A 15654-nucleotide genomic window follows, 5' to 3' on the forward strand; every position below is an offset into this window, starting at 1 on the left:
AGTCGGTGCTTTGAGCATTCCCTGTGAGACCAGTAATAGTATCCGATACACCACTGCAGGTTCAATCTATTCCTTGGACATACACATTGACGATGAAACACTGAAATTACATCGGAATTAAATACAAAAGGCACAATGCCGCCTTAAGTACAAGAATAGAGACTCTTCTTACAGTCGGTGCTTTGAGCATTCCCTGTGAGACCAGTATTAGTTTCCGCTACACCTCTGCAGGTTCAGTTTATTCCTTGGACCTTCACATTGACGATGAAACACAGAAATGGCATCGGAATTAAATACAAAAGGCACAATGCCGCCTTAAGTACAAGAATAGAGACTCTTCTTACAGTCGGTGCTTTGAGCTTTTCCTGTGAGATTAGTATTAGTTTCCGATACACCACTACAGGTTCAATGTATTCCTTGGACCTTCACATTGACGATGAAACACAGAAATGGCATCGGAATTAAATCCAAAACGCACAATGCCGCCTTAAGTACAACAATAGAGACTCTTCTTACAGTCGGTGCTTTGAGCATTCCCTGTGAGACCAGTATTAGTTTCCGATACACCACTGGAGGTTCAATGAATTCCTTGGACATTCACATTGACGATGAAAAACTGAAATTGCATCGGAATTAAATACAAAAGGCACAATGCCGCCTTAAGTACAAGAATACAGACTCTACTTACAGTCGGTGCTTTGAGCATTCCCTGTGAGACCAGTATTAGTTTCCGATACACCACTGCAGGTTCAATGTATTCCTTGGACCTTCACATTGACGATGAAACACAGAAATCGCATCGGAATTAAATACAAAAGGCACAATGCCGCCTTAAGTACAAGAATAGAGACTCTTCTTACAGTCGGTGCTTTGAGCATTCACTGTGATACCAGTATTAGTTTCCGCTACACCTCTGCAGGTTCAGTTTATTCCTTGGACCTTCACATTGACGATGAAACACAGAAATGGCATCGAAATTAAATACAAAAGGCACAATGCCGCCATAAGTACAAGAATAGATACTCTTCTTACAGTCGGTGCTTTGAGCATTCCCTGTGAGACCAGTATTAGTTTCCGATACACCACTGCAGGTTCAATGTATTCCTTGGACCTTCACATTGACGACGAAACACAGAAATCGCATCGGAATTAAATCCAAAACGCACAATGCCGCCTTAAGTACAAGAATACAGACTCTACTTACAGTCGGTGATTTGAGCATTCCCTGTGAGACCAGTATTAGTTTCCGATACACCACTGCCGGTACAATGTATTCCTTGGAACTTCACATTGACGATGAAACACAGAAATCGCATCGGAATCAAATACAAAAGGCACAACGAAGCCTTAAGTACAAGAATAGAGACTCTTCTTACAGTCGGTGCTTTGAGCATTCGCAGTGAGACCTGTATTAGTTTCCGATACACCACTGCAAGTTCAATGTATTCCTTGGACCTTCACATTGGCGATGATGCACAGAAATGGCATCGGAATTTAATACAAAAGGCACAATGCCGCCTTAAGTGCAAGAATAGAGACTCTTCTTACAGTCGGTGCTTTGAGCATTCACTGTGATACCAGTATTAGTTTCCGCTACACCTCTGCAGGTTCAGTTTATTCCTTGGACCTTCACATTGACGATGAAACACAGAAATGGCATCGAAATTAAATACAAAAGGCACAATGCCGCCATAAGTACAAGAATAGATACTCTTCTTACAGTCGGTGCTTTGAGCATTCCCTGTGAGACCAGTATTAGTTTCCGATACACCACTGCAGGTTCAATGTATTCCTTGGACCTTCACATTGACGACGAAACACAGAAATCGCATCGGAATTAAATCCAAAACGCACAATGCCGCCTTAAGTACAAGAATAGAGACTCTTCTTACAGTCGGTGCTTTGAGCATTTCCTGTGAGACCAGTATTAGTTTCCGATACACCACTGCAGGTTCAATGTATTCCTTGGACCTTCACATTGACGATGAAACACATAAATGGCATCGGAATTAAATCCAAAACGCACAATGCCGCCTTAAGAACAAGAATAGAGACTCTTCTTACAGTCGGTGCTTTAAGCATACCCTGTGAGACCAGTATTAGTTTCCGATACACCACTGGAGGTTCAATGAATTCCTTGGACATTCACATTGACGATGAAAAACTGAAATTACATCGGAATTAAATACAAAAGGCACAATGCCGCCTTAAGTACAAGAATAGAGACTCTTCTTACCGTCGGTGCTTTGAGCATTCCTTGTGAGACTAGTATTAGTTTCCACTACACCTCTGCAGGTTCAGTTTATTCCTTGGACCTACACATTGACGATGAAACACAGAAATGGCATCGCAATTAAATCCAAAACGCACAATGCCGCCTTAAGTACAAGAATAGAGACTCTTCTTACAGTCGGTGCTTTGAGCATTCCCTGTGAGACCAGTATTAGTTTCCGCTACACCTCTGCAGGTTCGGTTTATTCCTTGGACCTTCACATTGACGATGAAACACAGAAATGGCATCGGAATTAAATACAAAATGCACAATGCCGCCTTAAGTACAAGAATAGAGACTCTTCTTACAGTCGGTACTTTGAGCATTCACTGTGATACCAGTATTATTTTCCGCTACACCTCTGCAGGTTCAGTTTATTCCTTGGACCTTTACATTGACGATGAAACACAGAAATGGCATCGGAATTAAATACAAAAGGCACAATGCCGCCATAAGTACAAGAATAGATACTCTTCTTACAGTCGGTGCTTTGAGCATTCCCTGTAAGACCAGTATTAGTTTCCGATACACCACTGCAGGTTCAATGTATTCCTTGGACCTTCACATTGACGATGATGCACAGAAATGGCATCGGGATTAAATACAAAAGGCACAATGCCGCCTTAAGTGCAAGAATAGAGACATTTCTTACAGTCGGTGCTTTGAGCATTCCCTGTGAGACCAGTATTAGTTTCCGATACACCACTGCAGGTTCAATGTATTCCATGGACCTTCAAATTGACGATGAAACACAGAAATCGTATCGGAATCAAATACAAAAGGCACAATACCGCCCTAAGTACAAGAGTAGATACTCTTCTTACAGTCGGTGCTTTGAGCATTCCCTGTGAGACCAGTAATAGTATCCGATACACCACTGCAGGTTCAATCTATTCCTTGGACATACACATTGACGATGAAACACTGAAATTACATCGGAATTAAATACAAAAGGCACAATGCCGCCTTAAGTACAAGAATAGAGACTCTTCTTACAGTCGGTGCTTTGAGCATTCCCTGTGAGACCAGTATTAGTTTCCGCTACACCTCTGCAGGTTCAGTTTATTCCTTGGACCTTCACATTGACGATGAAACACAGAAATGGCATCGGAATTAAATACAAAAGGCACAATGCCGGCTTAAGTACAAGAATAGAGACACTTCTTACAGTCGGTGCTTTGAGCATTTCCTGTGAGACCAGTATTAGTTTCCGATACACCACTTCAGGTTCAATGTATTCCTTGGACCTTCACATTGACGATGAAACACAGAAATGGCATCGGAATTAAATCCAAAACGCACAATGCCGCCTTAAGTACAACAATAGAGACTCTTCTTACAGTCGGTGCTTTGAGCATTCACTGTGATACCTGTATTAGTTTCCGCTACACCTCTGCAGGTTCAGTTTATTCCTTGGACCTTCACATTGACGATGAAACACAGAAATGGCATCGGAGTTAAATACAAAAGGCACAATGCCGCCATAAGTACAAGAATAGAGACTCTTCTTACAGTCGGTGCTTTGAGCATTCCCAGTGAGACCAGTATTAGTTTCCGATACTCCACTGCAGGTTCAATGTATTCCTTGGACCTTCACATTGACGATGATGCACAGAAATGGCATCGGAATTAAATACAAAAGGCACAATGCCGCCTTAAGTGCAAGAATAGAGACTCTTCTTACAGTCGGTGCTTTGAGCATTCCCTGTGAGACCAGTATTAGTTTCCGATACACCACTGCAGGGTCAATGTATTCCATGGACCTTCAAATTGACGATGAAACACAGAAATCGCATCGGAATCAAATACAAAAGTCACAATACCGCCTTAAGTACAAGAGTAGATACTCTTCTTACAGTCGGTGCTTTGAGCATTCCCTGTGAGACCTGTAATAGTATCCGATACACCACTGCAGGTTAAATCTATTCCTTGGACATACACATTGACGATGAAACACTGAAATTACATCGGAATTAAATACAAAAGGCACAATGCCGCCTTAAGTACAAGAATAGAGACTCTTCTTACAATCGGTGCTTTGAGCATTCCCTGTGAGACCAGTATTAGGTTCCGCTACACCTCTGCAGGTTCAGTTTATTCCTTGGACCTTCACATTGACGATGAAACACAGAAATGGCATCGGAATTAAATACAAAAGGCACAATGCCGCCTTAAGTACAAGAATAGGGACTCTTCTTACAGTCGGTGCTTTGAGCATTCCCTGTGAGACCAGTATTAGTTTCCGATACACCACTGCAGGATCAATGTATTCCTTGGACCTTCACATTGACGATGAAACACAGAAATCGCATCGGAATTAAATCGAAAACGCACAATGCCGCCTTAAGTACAAGAATAGAGACTCTTCTTACAGTCGGTGCTTTGAGCATTCCCTGTGAGACCAGTATTAGTTTCTGCTAAACCTCTGCAGATTCAATGTTATCCTTGGACCTTCACATTGACGATGAAACGCAGAAATCGCATCAGAATTAAATACAAAAGGCACAATGCCGCCTTAAGTACAAGAATAGAGACTCTTCTTACAGTCGGTGCTTTGAGCATTCCCTGTGAGACCAGTATTAGTTTCCGATACGACACTGCAGGTTCAATGTATTCCTTGGACCTTGAAATTGACGATGATACACAGAAATCGCATCGGAATTAAATACAAAAGGCACAACGCCGCCTTAAGTACAAGAATAGAGACTCTTCGTACAGTCGGTGTTTTGAGCATTCCCTGTGAGACCAGTATTAGTTTCCGATACACCACTGCAGGTTCAATGTATTCCTTGGACATTCACATTGACGATGAAAAACTGAAATTGCATCGGAATTAAATACAAAAGGCACAATGCCGCCTTAAGTACAAGAATACAGACTCTACTTACAGTCGGTGCTTTGAGCATTCCCTGTGAGACCAGTATTAGTTTCCGATACACCACTGCAGGTTCAATGTATTCCTTGGACCTTCACATTGACGATGAAACACAGAAATCGCATCGGAATTAAATACAAAAGGCACAATGCCGCCTTAAGTACAAGAATAGAGACTCTTCTTACAGTCGGTGCTTTGAGCATTCACTGTGATACCAGTATTAGTTTCCGCTACACCTCTGCAGGTTCAGTTTATTCCTTGGACCTTCACATTGACGATGAAACACAGAAATGGCATCGGAATTAAATACAAAAGGCACAATGCCGCCATAAGTACAAGAATAGATACTCTTCTTACAGTCGGTGCTTTGAGCATTCCCTGTGAGACCAGTATTAGTTTCCGATACACCACTGCAGGTTCAATGTATTCCTTGGACCTTCACATTGACGACGAAACACAGAAATCGCATCGGAATTAAATCCAAAACGCACAATGCCGCCTTAAGTACAAGAATACAGACTCTACTTACAGTCGGTGATTTGAGCATTCCCTGTGAGACCAGTATTAGTTTCCGATACACCACTGCAGGTACAATGTATTCCTTGGAACTTCACATTGACGATGAAACACAGAAATCGCATCGGAATCAAATACAAAAGGCACAACGAAGCCTTAAGTACAAGAATAGAGACTCTTCTTACAGTCGGTGCTTTGAGCATTCGCAGTGAGACCAGTATTAGTTTCCGATACACCACTGCAGGTTCAATGTATTCCTTGGACCTTCACATTGGCGATGATGCACAGAAATGGCATCGGAATTAAATACAAAAGGCACAATGCCACCTTAAGTGCAAGAATAGAGACTCTTCTTACAGTCGGTGCTTTGAGCATTCCCTGTGAGACCAGTATTAGTTTCCGATACACCACTGCAGGTGCAATGTATTCCATGGACCTTCAAATTGACGATGAAACACAGAAATCGCATCGGAATCAAATACAAAAGGCACAATACCGCCTTAAGTACAAGAGTAGATACTCTTCTTACAGTCGGTGCTTTGAGCATTCCCTGTGAGACCAGTAACAGTATCCGATACACCACTGCAGGTTCAATCTATTCCTTGGACATACACATTGACGATGAAACACTGAAATTACATCGGAATTAAATACAAAAGGCACAATGCCGCCTTAAGTACAAGAATAGAGACTCTTCTTACAATCGGTGCTTTGAGCATTCCCTGTGAGACCAGTATTAGGTTCCGCTACACCTCTGCAGGTTCAGTTTATTCCTTGGACCTTCACATTGACGATGAAACACAGAAATGGCATCGGAATTAAATACAAAAGGCACAATGCCGCCTTAAGTACAAGAATAGGGACTCTTCTTACAGTCGGTGCTTTGAGCATTCCCTGTGAGACCAGTATTAGTTTCCGATACACCACTGCAGGATCAATGTATTCCTTGGACCTTCACATTGACGATGAAACACAGAAATCGCATCGGAATTAAATCGAAAACGCACAATGCCGCCTTAAGTACAAGAATAGAGACTCTTCTTACAGTCGGTGCTTTGAGCATTCCCTGTGAGACCAGTATTAGTTTCTGCTAAACCTCTGCAGATTCAATGTTATCCTTGGACCTTCACATTGACGATGAAACGCAGAAATCGCATCAGAATTAAATACAAAAGGCACAATGCCGCCTTAAGTACAAGAATAGAGACTCTTCTTACAGTCGGTGCTTTGAGCATTCCCTGTGAGACCAGTATTAGTTTCCGATACGACACTGCAGGTTCAATGTATTCCTTGGACCTTGAAATTGACGATGATACACAGAAATCGCATCGGAATTAAATACAAAAGGCACAACGCCGCCTTAAGTACAAGAATAGAGACTCTTCGTACAGTCGGTGTTTTGAGCATTCCCTGTGAGACCAGTATTAGTTTCCGATACACCACTGCAGGTTCAATGTATTCCTTGGACATTCACATTGACGATGAAAAACTGAAATTGCATCGGAATTAAATACAAAAGGCACAATGCCGCCTTAAGTACAAGAATACAGACTCTACTTACAGTCGGTGCTTTGAGCATTCCCTGTGAGACCAGTATTAGTTTCCGATACACCACTGCAGGTTCAATGTATTCCTTGGACCTTCACATTGACGATGAAACACAGAAATCGCATCGGAATTAAATACAAAAGGCACAATGCCGCCTTAAGTACAAGAATAGAGACTCTTCTTACAGTCGGTGCTTTGAGCATTCACTGTGATACCAGTATTAGTTTCCGCTACACCTCTGCAGGTTCAGTTTATTCCTTGGACCTTCACATTGACGATGAAACACAGAAATGGCATCGGAATTAAATACAAAAGGCACAATGCCGCCATAAGTACAAGAATAGATACTCTTCTTACAGTCGGTGCTTTGAGCATTCCCTGTGAGACCAGTATTAGTTTCCGATACACCACTGCAGGTTCAATGTATTCCTTGGACCTTCACATTGACGACGAAACACAGAAATCGCATCGGAATTAAATCCAAAACGCACAATGCCGCCTTAAGTACAAGAATACAGACTCTACTTACAGTCGGTGATTTGAGCATTCCCTGTGAGACCAGTATTAGTTTCCGATACACCACTGCAGGTACAATGTATTCCTTGGAACTTCACATTGACGATGAAACACAGAAATCGCATCGGAATCAAATACAAAAGGCACAACGAAGCCTTAAGTACAAGAATAGAGACTCTTCTTACAGTCGGTGCTTTGAGCATTCGCAGTGAGACCAGTATTAGTTTCCGATACACCACTGCAGGTTCAATGTATTCCTTGGACCTTCACATTGGCGATGATGCACAGAAATGGCATCGGAATTAAATACAAAAGGCACAATGCCACCTTAAGTGCAAGAATAGAGACTCTTCTTACAGTCGGTGCTTTGAGCATTCCCTGTGAGACCAGTATTAGTTTCCGATACACCACTGCAGGTGCAATGTATTCCATGGACCTTCAAATTGACGATGAAACACAGAAATCGCATCGGAATCAAATACAAAAGGCACAATACCGCCTTAAGTACAAGAGTAGATACTCTTCTTACAGTCGGTGCTTTGAGCATTCCCTGTGAGACCAGTAACAGTATCCGATACACCACTGCAGGTTCAATCTATTCCTTGGACATACACATTGACGATGAAACACTGAAATTACATCGGAATTAAATACAAAAGGCACAATGCCGCCTTAAGTACAAGAATAGAGACTCTTCTTACAGTCGGTGCTTTAAGCTTACCCTGTGAGACCAGTATTAGTTTCCGATACACCACTGGAGGTTCAATGAATTCCTTGGACATTCACATTGACGATGAAAAACTGAAATTACATCGGAATTAAATACAAAAGGCACAATGCCGCCTTAAGTACATGAATAGAGACTCTTCTTACCGTCGGTGCTTTGAGCATTCCTTGTGAGACTAGTATTAGATTCCACTACACCTCTGCAGGTTCAGTTTATTCCTTGGACCTACACATTGACGATGAAACACAGAAATGGCATCGCAATTAAATCCAAAACGCACAATGCCGCCTTAAGTACAAGAATAGAGACTCTTCTTACAGTCGGTGCTTTGAGCATTCCCTGTGAGACCAGTATTAGTTTCCGCTACACCTCTGCAGGTTCGGTTTATTCCTTGGACCTTCACATTGACGATGAAACACAGAAATGGCATCGGAATTAAATACAAAATGCACAATGCCGCCTTAAGTACAAGAATAGAGACTCTTCTTACAGTCGGTACTTTGAGCATTCACTGTGATACCAGTATTATTTTCCGCTACACCTCTGCAGGTTCAGTTTATTCCTTGGACCTTTACATTGACGATGAAACACAGAAATGGCATCGGAATTAAATACAAAAGGCACAATGCCGCCATAAGTACAAGAATAGATACTCTTCTTACAGTCGGTGCTTTGAGCATTCCCTGTGAGACCAGTATTAGTTTCCGATACACCACTGCAGGTTCAATGTATTCCTTGGACCTTCACATTGACGATGATGCACAGAAATGGCATCGGGATTAAATACAAAAGGCACAATGCCGCCTTAAGTGCAAGAATAGAGACATTTCTTACAGTCGGTGCTTTGAGCATTCCCTGTGAGACCAGTATTAGTTTCCGATACACCACTGCAGGTTCAATGTATTCCATGGACCTTCAAATTGACGATGAAACACAGAAATCGCATCGGAATCAAATACAAAAGGCACAATACCGCCCTAAGTACAAGAGTAGATACTCTTCTTACAGTCGGTGCTTTGAGCATTCCCTGTGAGACCAGTAATAGTATCCGATACACCACTGCAGGTTCAATCTATTCCTTGGACATACACATTGACGATGAAACACTGAAATTACATCGGAATTAAATACAAAAGGCACAATGCCGCCTTAAGTACAAGAATAGAGACTCTTCTTACAGTCGGTGCTTTGAGCATTCCCTGTGAGACCAGTATTAGTTTCCGCTACACCTCTGCAGGTTCAGTTTATTCCTTGGACGTTCACATTGACGATGAAACACAGAAATGGCATCGGAATTAAATACAAAAGGCACAATGCCGCCATAAGTACAAGAATAGAGACTCTTCTTACAGTCGGTGCTTTGAGCATTTCCTGTGAGACCAGTATTAGTTTCCGATACACCACTTCAGGTTCAATGTATTCCTTGGACCTTCACATTGACGATGAAACACAGAAATGGCATCGGAATTAAATCCAAAACGCACAATGCCGCCTTAAGTACAACAATAGAGACTCTTCTTACAGTCGGTGCTTTGAGCATTCCCTGTGAGACCAGTATTAGTTTCCGATACACCACTGGAGGTTCAATGAATTCCTTGGACATTCAAATTGACGATGAAAAACTGAAATTGCATCGGAATTAAATACAAAAGGCACAATGCCGCCTTAAGTACAAGAATACAGACTCTACTTACAGTCGGTGCTTTGAGCATTCCCTGTGAGACCAGTATTAGTTTCCGATACACCACTGCAGGTTCAATGTATTCCGTGGACCTTCACATTGACGATGAAACACAGAAATCGCATCGGGATCAAATACAAAAGGCACAATGCGGCCTTAAGTACAAGAATAGAGACTCTTCTTACAGTCGGTGCTTTGAGCATTCCCTGTGAGACCAGTAATAGTATCCGATACACCACTGCAGGTTCAATCTATTCCTTGGACATTCACATTGACGATGAAACACTGAAATTACATCGGAATTAAATACAAAAGGAACAATGCCGCCTTAAGTACAAGAATAGAGACTCGTCTTACCGTCGGTGCTTTGAGCATTCCCTGAGAGACCAGTATTAGTTTCCGATACACCACTGCAGGTTCAATGTATTTCTTGGACCTTCACATTGACGATGAAACACAGAAATCGCATCGGAATTAAATACAAAACGCACAATGCCGCCTTAAGTACAAGAATAGAGACTCTTCTTACCGTCGGTGCTTTGAGCATTCACTGTGATACCTGTATTATTTTTCCGCTACACCTCTGCAGGTTCAGTTTATTCCTTGGACCTTCACATTGACGATGAAACACAGAAATGGCATCGGAATTAAATACAAAAGGCACAATGCCGCCATAAGTACAAGAATAGAGACTCTTCTTACAGTCGGTGCTTTGAGCATTCCCAGTGAGACCAGTATTAGTTTCCGATACTCCACTGCAGGTTCAATGTATTCCTTGGACCTTCACATTGACGATGATGCACAGAAATGGCATCGGAATTAAATACAAAAGGCACAATGCCGCCTTAAGTGCAAGAATAGAGACTCTTCTTACAGTCGGTGCTTTGAGCATTCCCTGTGAGACCAGTATTAGTTTCCGATACACCACTGCAGGGTCAATGTATTCCATGGACCTTCAAATTGACGATGAAACACAGAAATCGCATCGGAATCAAATAAAAAAGTCACAATACCGCCTTAAGTACAAGAGTAGATACTCTTCTTACAGTCGGTGCTTTGAGCATTCCCTGTGAGACCTGTAATAGTATCCGATACACCACTGCAGGTTAAATCTATTCCTTGGACATACACATTGACGATGAAACACTGAAATTACATCGGAATTAAATACAAAAGGCACAATGCCGCCTTAAGTACAAGAATAGAGACTCTTCTTACAATCGGTGCTTTGAGCATTCCCTGTGAGACCAGTATTAGGTTCCGCTACACCTCTGCAGGTTCAGTTTATTCCTTGGACCTTCACATTGACGATGAAACACAGAAATGGCATCGGAATTAAATACAAAAGGCACAATGCCGCCTTAAGTACAAGAAAAGAGACTCTTCATACAGTCGGTGCTTTGAGCATTTCCTGTGAGACCAGTATTAGTTTCCGATACACCACTGCAGGTTCAATGTATTCCTTGGACCTTCACATTGACGATGAAACACAGAAATGGCATCGGAATTAAATCGAAAACGCACAATGCCGCCTTACGTACAAGAATAGGGACTCTTCTTACAGTCGGTGCTTTGAGCATTCCCTGTGAGAACAGTATTAGTTTCCGATACACCACTGCAGGATCAATGTATTCCTTGGACCTTCACATTGACGATGAAACACAGAAATCGCATCGGAATTAAATCGAAAACGCACAATGCCGCCTTAAGTACAAGAATAGAGACTCTTCTTACAGTCGGTGCTTTGAGCATTCCCTGTGAGACCAGTATTAGTTTCTGCTAAACCTCTGCAGATTCAATGTTATCCTTGGACCTTCACATTGACGATGAAACGCAGAAATCGCATCAGAATTAAATACAAAAGGCACAATGCCGCCTTAAGTACAAGAATAGAGACTCTTCTTACAGTCTGTGCTTTGAGCATTCCCTGTGAGACCAGTATTAGTTTCCGATACGACACTGCAGGTTCAATGTATTCCTTGGACCTTGAAATTGACGATGATACACAGAAATCGCATCGGAATTAAATACAAAAGGCACAACGCCGCCTTAAGTACAAGAATAGAGACTCTTCGTACAGTCGGTGCTTTGAGCATTCCCTGTGAGACCAGTATTAGTTTCCGATACACCACTGCAGGTTCAATGTAATCCTTGGACCTTCACATTGACGATGAAACACAGAAATCGCATCGGAATTAAATACAAAAGGCACATTGCCGCCTTAAGTACAAGAATAGAGACTCTTCTTACAGTCGGTGCTTTGAGCATTCACTGTGATACCAGTATTAGTTTCCGCTACACCTTTGCAGGTTCAGTTTATTCCTTGGACCTTCACATTGACGATGAAACACAGAAATGGCATCGGAATTAAATACAAAAGGCACAATGCCGCCATAAGTACAAGAATAGATACTCTTCTTACAGTCGGTGTTTTGAGCATTCCCTGTGAGACCAGTATTAGTTTCCGATACACCACTGCAGGTTCAATGTATTCCTTGGACCTTCACATTGACGACGAAACACAGAAATCGCATCGGAAATAAATCCAAAACGCACAATGCCGCCTTAAGTACAAGAATAGAGACTCTTCTTACAGTCGGTGCTTTGAGCATTTCCTGTGAGACCAGTATTAGTTTCCGCTACACCTCTGCAGGTTCAATGTTATCCTTGGACCTTCACATTGACGATGAAACGCAGAAATCGCATCGGAACTAAATACAAAAGGAGCAATGCCGCCTTAAGTACAAGAGTAGATACTCTTTTTACAGTCGGTGCTTTGAGCATTCCCTGTGAGACCAGTAATAGTATCCGATACACCACTGCAGGTTCAATCTATTCCTTGGACATACACATTGACGATGAAACACTGAAATTACATCGGAATTAAATACAAAAGGCACAATGCCGCCTTAAGTACAAGAATAGAGACTCTTCTTACAGTCGGTGCTTTGAGCATTCCCTGTGAGACCAGTATTAGTTTCCGATACACCTCTGCAGGTTCAGATTATTCCTTGGACCTTCACATTGACGATGAAACACAGAAATGGCATCGGAATTAAATACAAAAGGCACAATGCCGCCTTAAGTACAAGAATAGAGACTCTTCTTACAGTCGGTGCTTTGAGCATTTCCTGTGAGACCAGTATTAGTTTCCGATACACCACTTCAGGTTCAATGTATTCCTTGGACCTTCACATTGACGATGAAACACAGAAATGGCATCGGAATTAAATCCAAAACGCACAATGCCGCCTTAAGTATAACAATAGAGACTCTTCTTACAGTCGGTGCTTTGAGCATTCCCTGTGAGACCAGTATTAGTTTCCGATACACCACTGGAGGTTCAATGAATTCCTTGGACATTCACATTGACGATGAAAAACTGAAATTACATCGGAATTAAATACAAAAGGCACAATGCCGCCTTAAGTACATGAATAGAGACTCTTCTTACCGTCGGTGCTTTGAGCATTCACTGTGATACCAGTATTAGTTTCCGCTACACCTCTGCAGGTTCAGTTTATTCCTTGGACCTTCACATTGACGATGAAACACAGAAATGGCATCGGAATTAAATACAAAAGGCACAATGCCGCCATAAGTACAAGAATAGATACTCTTCTTACAGTCGGTGCTTTGAGCATTCCCTGTGAGACCAGTATTAATTTCCGATACACCACTGCAGGTTCAATGTATTCCTTGGACCTTCACATTGACGACGAAACTCAGAAATCGCATCGGAATTAAATCCAAAACGCACAATGCCGCCTTAAGTACAAGAATACAGACTCTACTTACAGTCGGTGCTTTGAGCATTCCCTGTGAGACCAGTATTAGTTTCCGAAACACCACTGCAGGTACAATGTATTCCTTGGACCTTCACATTGACGATGAAACACAGAAATCGCATCGGAATCAAATACAAAAGGCACAATGCCGCCTTAAGTACAAGAATAGAGACTCTTCTTACAGTCGGTGCTTTGAGCATTCCCAGTGAGTCCAGTATTTGTTTCCGATACACCACTGCAGGTTCAATGTATTCCTTGGACCTTCACATTGACGATGAGGCACAGAAATGGCATCGGAATTAAATACAAAAAGCACAATGCCGCCTTAAGTGCAAGAATAGAGACTCTTCTTACAGTCGGTGCTTTGAGCATTCCCTGTGAGACCAGTATTAGTTTCCGATACACCACTGCAGGTTCAATTTATTCCATGGACCTTCAAATTGACGATGAAACACAGAAATCGAATCGGAATCAAATACAAAAGTCACAATACCGCTTTAAGTACAAGAGTAGATACTCTTCTTACTGTCGGTGCTTTGAGCATTCCCTGTGAGACCAGTAATAGTATCCGATACACCACTGCAGGTTCAATCTATTCCTTGAACATACACATTGACGATGAAACACGGAAATTACATCGGAATTAAATACAAAAGGCACAATGCCGCCTTAAGTACAAGAATAGAGACTCTTCTTACAGTCGGAGCTTTGAGCATTCCCTGTGAGACCAGTATTAGTTTCCGCTACACCTCTGCAGGTTCAGTTTATTCCTTGGACCTTCACATTGACGATGAAACACAGAAATGGCATCGGAATTAAATACAAAAGGCACAATGCCGCCTTAAGTACGAGAATAGAGACTCTTCATACAGTCGGTGCTTTGAGCATTTCCTGTGAGACCAGTATTAGTTTCCGATACACCACTGCAGGTTCAATGTATTCCTTGGACCTTCACATTGACGATGAAACACAGAAATGGCATCGGAATTAAATCCAAAACGCACAATGCCGCCTTAAGTACAAGAATAGAGACTCTTCTTACAGTCGGTGCTTTGAGCATTCCCTGTGAGAACAGTATTAGTTTCCGATACACCACTGCAAAATCAATGTATTCCTTGGACCTTCACATTGACGATGAAACACAGAAATCGCATCGGAATTAAAACCAAAACGCACAATGCCGCCTGAAGTACAAGAATAGAGACTCTTCTTACAGTCGGTGCTTTGAGCATTCCCTGTGAGACCAGTATTAGTTTCTGCTAAACCTCTGCAGGTTCAATGTTATCCTTGGACCTTCACATTGACGATGAAACGCAGAAATCGCATCGGAATTAAATACAAAAGGCACAATGCCGCCTTAAGTACAAGAATAGAGACTCTTCTTACAGTCCGTGCTTTGAGCATTCCCTGTGAGACCAGTATTAGTTTCCGATACGACACTGCAGGTTCAATGTATTCCTTGGACCTTGAAATTGTCGATGATACACAGAAATCGCATCGGAATTAAATACAAAAGGCACAACGCCGCCTTAAGTACAAGAATAGAGACTCTTCGTACAGTCGGTGCTTTGAGCATTCCCTGTGAGACCAGTATTAGTTTCCGATACACCACTGCATGTTCAATGTATTCCTTGGACCTTCACATTGACGATGAAACACAGAAATCGCATCGGAATTAAATACAAAAGGCACAATGCCGCCTTAAGTACAAGAATAGAGACTCTTCTTACA

The sequence above is a fragment of the Schistocerca americana genome, unplaced genomic scaffold (genome assembly GCF_021461395.2).
Source record: "Schistocerca americana isolate TAMUIC-IGC-003095 unplaced genomic scaffold, iqSchAmer2.1 HiC_scaffold_13, whole genome shotgun sequence".
Taxonomy (NCBI): Eukaryota; Metazoa; Arthropoda; class Insecta; order Orthoptera; family Acrididae; genus Schistocerca; species Schistocerca americana.